The sequence below is a fragment of the Streptopelia decaocto genome, assembly GCF_964273445.1.
Source record: "Streptopelia decaocto genome assembly, chromosome: 1".
In the NCBI taxonomy this organism is placed as follows: Eukaryota; Metazoa; Chordata; class Aves; order Columbiformes; family Columbidae; genus Streptopelia; species Streptopelia decaocto.
The window spans coordinates 189,640,707-189,650,549 of record NC_138663.1 but is presented as its reverse complement, the minus strand read 5'-3'; the positions used below and the strand labels follow the sequence as shown (position 1 = coordinate 189,650,549).

Genomic DNA, 9,843 nt, shown 5'->3' with positions numbered 1-9,843 from the left:
GTTAACTTAAGCATGACTTTAATGTCTACAGCTAATTTGGATGAAGTTTGTCCTGCAAGGTGATCTGGCAGTCTGTAACTCAGGGACTAGCAAAGGGTGAACAATGAAGCTGAGCTCAAGGCAACCCAGGCCAGACATGCTGCCTTCCTCTCCAGGGTGCCTGGAGCAGGGATCCAGCCCACAGCAATGGGCTCTTGCCACCACCATTCCCTCTCCACAGCTGGTGAGGAACAATTAAGTGCTGTTGGCTGCACACAAAGGCACCTCTTCTGCTTTCCCATATGAAATGGACCCACAGCTTTTTGGTGGCTGTGCTGAGCCAGGTCTCAGTTTTCCTTACTCTTTGGCTGTTTGCTTATCCATCGCTTGTCCTTTACAATTGCTTTTCTGGCCATACAGTAAACTGAAGTAATAATTCAGTTCAGTTAAATACTGTATTTTCATGGTGTGACAGCAAGTAACAGGCCGTGGCTAAAGATACCAAACTGTTCATTAAGCTGTTACACTGGGGTCCTCTCTGGAAATTGTTCCTTATTGCTGTGAGAAAATTCAACTTGCATTTGCAGGAGCCCTGACATGATTGCTTTTGCAATGTCATTTGCACTTGTCATTTCTTTGGGTCCTGAGCGAAGCACAGGTACTATAATACACTATATGGTGTTTGTTGACAGCTTGTCAGAGCCTGGATGAAGAGAGGTGAACGGTGTTTGAGATTGGGTGGAATTGTCTTCTGGAGTCTCCCATCCTTCTTCTTCCCATACGGTTACCTGAGTGTGGTGTAGATGAGATACCTAACTTCAAGATGGTTGAGGTGAGATTGGCTTCATCCTCATACTTGGTCTGTAAGTCGGGTTTGTGCCCAAAAAGGCTCTGGGGAGAAAACAGCACACACTTGTTTATAACAATTACAATCAAAGTCCAACCTGAAATCTCTGAAATATTTTTATTTGCTGTGAGAAATAGAATATGCTGTTGCCATGTCACAGCCTCCCAAAGGTTATGGGGACACAAAGACTGTCCAGAAGAGGCAGATGACAAATATCAGCTATTCCATAGCAGGCAGATAAATGCACCATAAGGAAAACAGGGCATTTGGATCTTGTAAGTATAAATCACATTTGTTAATGCATGCCCATTAGGCTGACAGTATTAATTGCAGCTGTAATCAGCACATCAGTATTCTGCATTTTCTGAAGAAAATTTGGTACTGATATTTTAACTAATTTGCACTACATTTGATTCTTCATTCTTAGTAAGATTGGTATTATTTACCTATCTTTGAAAAGCTGCTAAAATGAATGTAGCCTCAAGCCTACTTTAATGGAGAGGAGCAAAATACATTTTTTTAATAAGTAAACATCCTGAAATTACTGATTAAATACTGATTCAGTTTTCCATCCTAGTGCAATACTTCAGCCTAAGTCCAATACAATTTCACAGTTCATTCATGCTGAGCTCAGCATAAAATATTTTATACTGTTTTGTGAAATCACCTCAGACTCTTATAAACCCATTATACAAATTACCTTTTTAATGAGCACAACTGAAAGAAATGGGTGTACTTATAGGGTCCAGAGAACTCTATATGAAAGAAAGAACAATATTATTCTCAGCATTTCAATAGTGGATTTTTTTTTTCTAAGCTAGTAGAAAATTCAGCCCAATTTCAGAATCACATAGTGTGAAATCCCATAGTAAATGTTGGAAAATTATAGTAATAATAACAAATGAAAGAATCACATTCTCTACCATGCAGGAAAGTGAAATTCTATGAAAGTCTTCTTTGATTACATCTATTTCAGTGGCCAGATTTGTTGAAAGAAGTGGCTTTTAAGAGGATGCAGGGAGGGTCAGAACACTGAAGACAACTCTAGCAAAGTGAAGGGGAAGACTCAGAGATAGAGGTTCCTCTGCTACCATTTCTTTCAAGCTCTATGCTTTAAGATAGTGTCGAAGATTTACCAGTGTCATATTCCAGGGACACGTGCAAAGGCCACGTGCTTTTTTTTGATTCATGTTCAGCTGAAAGGCTGCAGCGGGCTCTAACCACCCGGGCTGGCTCTAACCAGAGTGGGCTCTCTGTTTTTTCCTTGGGAAAAACCAGAAGCAAAGCACATCCCCAGTGTCACTGCTTGCCATTCTCAGGGGCTGTTTTAGTGGACCCCAGTGCAGCCAGGCAAAACCCCACAGTCCCAGGGAGACCTGCCCTCCAGGCATCTCTGCTCAGTGACACAGTCAGCACTGATCCTATTTGCTTGTGTAGCTAAGCCCTGCCTGGAAGGATCTAGCGAAGGAAATCTGTTTTTGGCAAGAAGCAGCTCACCAGTAAAGCATGGCCCAGAGCCAGGGGATAAATTGGCACAGAAGACGAGAGGGGATGGTAGTGCAGCAACTCACCTGCTACTCTGCTGTGGTCCTGTATGATGAAGTAAGCTAAACTGAGGTAGAAGATACTGCATGAAAATAAATGAATGAATGATTGAATGAATGAGCAAAACCCCAGAGTAGATGCACATGGATTGGGACAATCAATGGAGTCTCTTGAAAACGGAGCTTATGAAGTGTCACTTATATATTTATTCTCTTAAGGATAAACAAGTCTTTGTCTACTCTCTAACAGAGGATGTAGCAGCGGGGAGGAGAGGCAGATCATGTTTGAAAGGGAAGCAGGGAGGAAATTTCTTCTCCTTCTCCTTCTCCTTCTCCTTCTCCTTCTCCTTCTCCTTCTCCTTCTCCTTCTCCTTCTTCTCCTTCTCCTTCTCCTTCTCCTTCTCCTTCTCCTTCTCCTTCTCCTTCTCCTTCTCCTTCTCCTTCTCCTTCTCCTTCTCCTTCTCCTTCTCCTTCTCCTTCTCCTCCTTCTCCTCCTTCTCCTCCTTCTCCTTCTCCTCCATGATGTCTTTTGATCATGGCCCCCACTTACCTTGTTAATGCAGGGATATGGTGTCAGGTACCAAGCCAGTGTTGCCAATCCTGCCTCTGCAGCAGCCACACCACAGCAACAACAGGAAAAAACAAACAAACAACACCACACCAACCCTCCACTGCAGGGGTGTCAAACTTTTGAAGTTTGATACCCCTCCTCTACCAAATGCTGAAAAATCACTGGGCTGTTGAGGAGTAATATTATTTTTGAGCAACTTATGGGAAAATTTTGTTAAAATGCTGTCAAGGTTTAAGGCAAGGCGGCAATAAACCGTGGCAGACGCTCCCTGTTATCCCCTCATTTCCTGCCACCCTTTTCCTTTAGATCGGAAAGATGATAAGAAAGATAAGGGGAAAGGAAGAGAGACTTAGACTTCAAGTTGGAGAGTTTTAAAGGGTTTTACTAATACTACTAATAAATAGAGAATATATACAAAATATACAAAACCAATCTTGAGTGCTCGATGTGGAGTTGGTGTCACTCCAGCAGCAGAGCTGGGTGTGCGGAGCTGGCGGCACATGGAAAGTCGTGGGCAGGACTTCACAGCAAACCGGAGCCTGGTTGCAGGGATGCAGGGTCTGAGGCCTGTAGATCACAGGCAGACAGACAGGGTCCTCTCTAGATGCCGGCCATGGTTGAAGAGAGCTTGACTCTCCTGATCACCCTCTTATATAGGGGGTATGATGATTATGGGATGGAATACTTCAGCTGGTCAGTTCTAGTCACCTGTTCCATCCACCCCTCCTCAAACACGTCCCTCTCACAATGGAATGTGGGAAAACTTATCAGTCTTTCTTAGCTACCATAGTCATAAATCTAAACCTGAGCTTCTTCAGCATTTTGTTGATCTCTTATCAGCACCGAGTACAGCATCCTAGGAAAAAATATGCAGGCTAAAACTCAGAAAAGTACAGGCACCTAGAAGAACTTAGCTGAAAGAAAAATCACTAAAAGAGAACCAGTCTTGTTTTTAACAAAACCAGGACAAATGCAATGAAAATTATCTTCAAAGATGAATTTTCAATAGAAAAAAAAATGTGAGCAAGGTGGGATTTGTAGTTCTATTGGTCTTATGCCAAAAGAAAAGAGACTGTGATATTTCATGGCTGTTGGCAATAATACCTGTGCAACAACCATATCATCACTGCACATAATGGAAGGAATGCAGTAGATGCAGATTAGGACATGAGTATAGCTATTATAATGCATTAGTGTGTTTTGTAGTGATAAAGGAATTTAGGAAGACCAAGTGAGTGGCTGTTTGCTTGGTGATGATATATTGTGCATTCCCCTTCGCTAATGGATATGATATAGAAATATCTCAGCAGGGTGATGAGGTTGCAGGTAGAAAACAATTGCAGTTCCTTCAGAGAGGTGAAAAGTAACAGATGCTTTAGCATCCCTCAGGAACGCATCTGATGGATGCAGCTGCAGCATTGTCATATTAATGATTTTGCTTTCCTTCTCACTGACTCTTGTGAGATGGCATCAGTTAGACAGTCCTCTGTATTTTAAGAAGTCATGAGAAAACAAGTCATCATCCTCAGGGTGTTATGACATTGCTGGCATTATCAGAGCAAGCCTGTCTCAATTACTGAGTCCCGCCAGATAGACAACAAAACTGAAATCAAGGTAATAATTATACCACCCAAAGCCATTTTTTCCCTGAACACTGACAATTTCTTCAGCTAGCAAAAACTGCCAGACAATGTTTATTTTCTGATTATACTTTGAATTTCTCATTTTGTAAAACACTGAATATAGATTTTTCCCTGCTGATGAAAATGTGTACAATGTTGAATGTGATCAAATTTGCTCCAGTTTGCATGAGAGCAATAGCTTTCAGCCATGACTATGCTCTACATTTCTGCACAATAAACCTTCCTCCCTCCCACCCTGTTTTTCATGCTGATGAACTTTCTCAAATGCTGTGCAACATCATACAGCCTGTAAAATGGCTATTAGGGAGCACTGGTTATCATTTCAGCCATGCATTATGTGGGACTGGGGCGGTGGTAGCTGGCAGTATTTGATTTTGCAGTTCTCATAGTATCTTATCTTGCCTATTCCCTTGAGACTATTATTGTTGTCTGGAGTCATCTGCAGACAGCCTGATACTGATTGCAAGTAGACAGCTCTGAGAATTTTTTGCCTCTTCATGCTTTGAAGATTTGGTTGAGGAAGCTCTGCTTTAATCCATTTTTTTTCCCTCAAAGCTGCTGTCAGCTGTCACTTTCAGTTCTTTGGCTTGATGGGACAGTGCAAAGGAATGCTCCAGCCTTATCTTCCCAAGGCTTGGACTGCAGTCCTAACAAGCTGGAAGCGATATATTCCCATAAGCATCTTATTGTATCCTCTTCCTTCTGGCTTTCCTGATGTTTAGCCACCAAGGCAGTGGTACCATGCAGGATTCCTCGCTGGATCGTGCCTGACTCTCTGCCCTGATCTTCAGCAGTTCTTCTGTGATAAATGCTATGAAGTGACACCCAGCTGCTGAGCACCTTAAACAGGGTGAGGTAGGTTGTGCCAAAATGTCTGTGTGCAAGAGAAAGACCTTCTTCATCTTTCTGATCCACACATCTTTTGTGCCCTCTGTGCATCTTCTGGATCCAGCTGCAGCATCTGCATGGGGGGTAGGTGATACAAAGGTAAAGAAACTCCAAACTAGTCCATTCAAGGTGCACAAAACAGGACACAAAGCCAGCATCTTGGGTACAGTGATAGTCATGGAAATGTCAGCACCTAGTCATTGAGTATTAGTTGGCTATCCCTGCCCTACTTCTGCCTGCGATTTACAGGAGCCACTGGCCTGTGTTCTTTTGTTGTAGGTGTACCAGGGAATGTATTCAGCAGCTGTCTGGGTATAGCAGTATGTACAGCTCACTAATGTCCCTAACAATGTGTTTCCCAAAAAATCTCTATCTGCTTTCAGAGGGAAAAACCTAGGTACAAATCAGAGCTGGCATCTTTGGATCATCTAAGATCTGCTGTAATCTTTGCCAAACTCATGCTGTTTAATAGTGGGGAAAACAGGTAGGCTATTACTTTATATTTGAATTTTAATATTTAATTATATTTATATCTACTATTTTCTGTTGTGGATGCCTGAAGTCAGATACATCTGAAAGTGACTGGTATGTATAAATCCTTTTGATGTGACAGGTGATGTCCGTCAATGCTGGGAATCTAGATGGTCTTACAATTTTTAATGTAGATATCAGAAGTTGCTGTAGATTGCATCCTTTCTATTTCAGGATTTCCACATGAATAACATGAACGTGTGATACTCTTCTGGTATGAGGAATATAATGCAAGTTTAACGTGTCCAGATGCTGTTCTGGGTTAATAACATAAAACTGCCAACAAAACTGATGGAGAATCTTGCAAGAGGACAATTACCTTCAATTCTTGTCAATTGGCACAAGATATTCAGCTGCCAAGTCATAAAGAGCAAAATATAGTCTCATCATTCTATGATTCTATGATTTCCTCTGTAATTGTTAGAGAATAATTTCCCCTGTTTTATAATATCTGTTGTATGAGTAGTTGTTTTATGTCTACCTACCAAGTCTCTTACTGTGGGCTTTATCTTCTTGTAAGGTGTTGTGTGGATTGCAGCCACAGTCTAGAAGTTTCCTTTTAAAGGAAACTATAATGTCCCAATCTACTGGTTTGGCTTTATATCATTTATAGACAAAATGAACCGGATCAAACTACAGCTTGAAGAATCGTGACATTTTTAGCAAAGGAAATGTTCTTGATGAAAACCTAGATTTTATTAGTGATACTACTATTAAATAAGCCATTATCAGCTTCCTACAGATCTTCTAAGAGCAGCTCTCTTTCAATCTGCAGCCCAAATTACGGAAGCAATCTTCATAAAGGCCACTTCCCCAGCTATAGTGCCTGCTGTGATATGATTCATGCCTTTTGTCTTCTGCTTGGAATTTGGGGATGTTTATGAAGGACTGTTATAAATACTGCCTCTAATTCCTCTTTTCACAAGATATTTTATTCACAAGAAAAAAAAATTGCATCACATATGTACGTCACATAATTTCCATTCCCATTGCTATCTGGCACTATTCTTGTTGCCTCCTTCATATACATTCTGAAAGGATGTGAGACCAGTGTCAGCAGACACTCTGGAGCACACGTTTTAGTACTACAGTGGGTGATTTAATGGTGCACAGGCACGTTTCTTACAACAAATCTGTGCAAATGTGTGTATGAGGACTGGAGGTGAAATAATACATGTTCAGAAGCAGGAAATGTAATGCATAAGAATCTCATTTTTCAAACAGTGCACTACTAGTGGTCTTACATAAAAATTGTGAAGGTGAACAGTAAAAATGTCTCAGCTCTTTTTTATAATGTTCAGATGTTCAGTTTCAATGGGGAAATGGCAGTATCATCTGTACTTGGAAAGTACCTGGCTGTTGATGTATCCTAAACTGTTGTCTAAAAATCATGGGTCTGATCTTTTTGGCATGGCAACCTCTTGGGACAATTAACACTGTGGTATGTCAGTGCACTGCTAATTGCAGTAGGATCCTTTCTTAAAGAAAAGAGAGTTTGCAAAGACTGAGAAAAAAATATAGATGATCGCTGCAGACCCACTGCTTTCATCACACATACTTCAGGTGAAGGTCGATGACAATGGTTGCATTCATATTCAAAGTCTATTTCTGTGAACCAACTGTGGTTGTGTGTAACTGGGGAAAGGGATGAATTTAGGAGTCAGGGATTTCATGTCTGAACAAAACACTTCCTTGAAAAACTAGAGAAATAATCTGGCTATGGTTTCAAACACAGAGCTGATCCTTTTATGAGGTATACCTACTAATAGGTTACACTCCTATCACCTCTTTTCTCTGTTCATCCTAGAATGAATGCCACCCTGAGTTTTAGCAGCTATGACAGAGCTGGACTTGCAGCAATGGTTGTCAGCAGACACATCCAGTGGTTCATGGTGTGTGTTGGCTGCCTTAGCTTCTGCCTCCTCACCTGGCCTAGTGCTCCACAGCATTGACTTAGGGAGGCAATTCAGCTATAGTTGGATGCACATGGGTGGCCAGGGCCTGGCAGGAGGTGTTTTGGAGACCAAATAACTCCCTCAACATATCTCAGGATTGCTGTGGAGCGCTCGCTGGTTGGTGTCTGCCTACTCCCAAGGAGTGAGGCTTGTTTAAACAAGAAAGATGAAACTGTAGCTCTAGAGCCTGCAGGTAAACAAGCCCCAGCAAACAGCTCTATGGATGGAGCATAAAACCAAAGCATTGTGTGGTGTTTTTTGTTTTGTTGTGATTTTTTTATCCTCCAGCTGAATAAAGGATTAGATGGATTAGTACACATCCTATTTTGTGGTCTGGCATTAAGTCATTAAAGTGATTTATTTTTGCAAAGAGCAATTTTTAATCAGCTGAGTACAAATTAAGCAGACTGCAAGAAACAAAACAATAACTTTTGTATTATTCATATTCAATGAGTCAAAGGCTGGATTCTCATCTTGGTAGCTCTATTTTCAGCCTGAAACCCTGAAGAAGAACATGAAATGCAAGCACACCTGACTGTGGCTCTGAGGTCTTTCTATCTGACACGACAGTCCTGACACACAAGACAGATACTTCAGGAGAAACAAAGGGTGAATAATTCCAGGAAAAAAAAAATATAGCAAATGTTTCATAATGAGCCACATGACCCTCATGTCCTTAAAGCAGCATGTGGGATTATCAGCTATAAATGAAAAATAAGTGGAATTAGTCAAACATCAGGAAGTGCTTCCGGAGAGTTTGCTGAGTTCAGCTCCTTCAGCTGCAGACTCCCAAGACGATAATGCCACATTTTGAGTGTCGCTCTGCCAGCAGTTGTGTGGGCATCTAACGACAGGGTCTGCTACCATGGAGAATGAAACCCTGTCTGAGAGCACCTGGCATGCACCACCAATCATCAAGGTGACACTGAAAACTGATTTACAGCAGAGTCCCATTTCCAGAGAGCTGGAGTTAGATTAATTCATTTCCCAACTGTAAAACAAACTTTCCATTCATCAACACTGATTTGATTAGAAGGAGGAGCAATAAGATCTGCCTAATCTAGAGCAAAGACATTTCCATTCCTGAAGCTGTCTGTCAGTAACAGTTTTCCATGAAGTGGATAACTTTATCTCTAGGCAAAAAACAATTCCTAAGCTCTCTTGATTCTGTAGGAATTATTTTAGAGCATTAAGGCACATTGTTTCAAATAGGGTAAGAAAACTGAAATCTCCCACTGGTAAAGACAGCGGAATATAGTTTCTTGCTCTGAATCTCTTTAAAGAGTGATACTTTCCCTTGATTTGTGAAGGGAAAACTGAGAGTGGCTTTCAGTGCTGGTGGTGCAACACCACCTCCTGCTGCTGCATCCTGCTCTTCTGAAGCCTCGGCCGCTGGTGCTTCACTGGGAAGGGAATGAGGCACGACAGATGAATGCCAGGAGGGAGCTGCCTCATTTTTTCCCCACACTGTTGATTTGACATGTTCATACAAGTATATCCAGGTCCCTGTCCTTGGCAGAAGTCTACAAGCTGCTGGCAATCTTCAGAGCACACACTTAAAATGCCAACTCCTCTTGTGGAGAGGGGATTTCAGGGAGGGATGACATCCAAATTAGAAGTCTCTCAGGTGCAGTACAGGATGGTGTTTCTTAATTTTTTCTAATCAAAGGGCCACTCAATGTCCTGGGAGATCATATGCATGGACCAGCCTCCACACTGCTGACAAGTGTTCACATATAAACAAAAACCTAATAGGTCACATATAGGATATTTGGTTTTCACCTTAAATAGGCAGTACTTTGTGTACTTCCATGCCTAAGAATGCAAACATATATTTTAAAATGTATCTTTGCCATCATTTCACTGACCAAACCCTGAGGCTGAG

The 9,843-nt window shown here is 41.6% G+C and overlaps 1 protein-coding gene across 2 annotated transcripts in view; it reads left to right on the top strand.

The window, feature by feature from the left end:
* The first annotated feature begins 5,043 nt into the window (after positions 1 to 5,043).
* MTUS2 (microtubule associated scaffold protein 2) overlaps positions 5,044 to 9,843 on the top strand; it is a 319,109-nt gene continuing 314,309 nt past the window's right edge. The window contains exons 1-3 of one of the 2 annotated variants that reach the window (XR_014186189.1): positions 5,044 to 5,439; positions 5,856 to 5,956; positions 6,086 to 8,282. The gene's annotated coding sequence lies outside the window, so the exon portion shown is untranslated. Of the gene's footprint in view, positions 5,440 to 5,855; positions 5,957 to 6,085; positions 8,283 to 9,843 lie in introns of those variants that run through there. The other variant, XM_082074597.1, reaches the window with a different exon arrangement.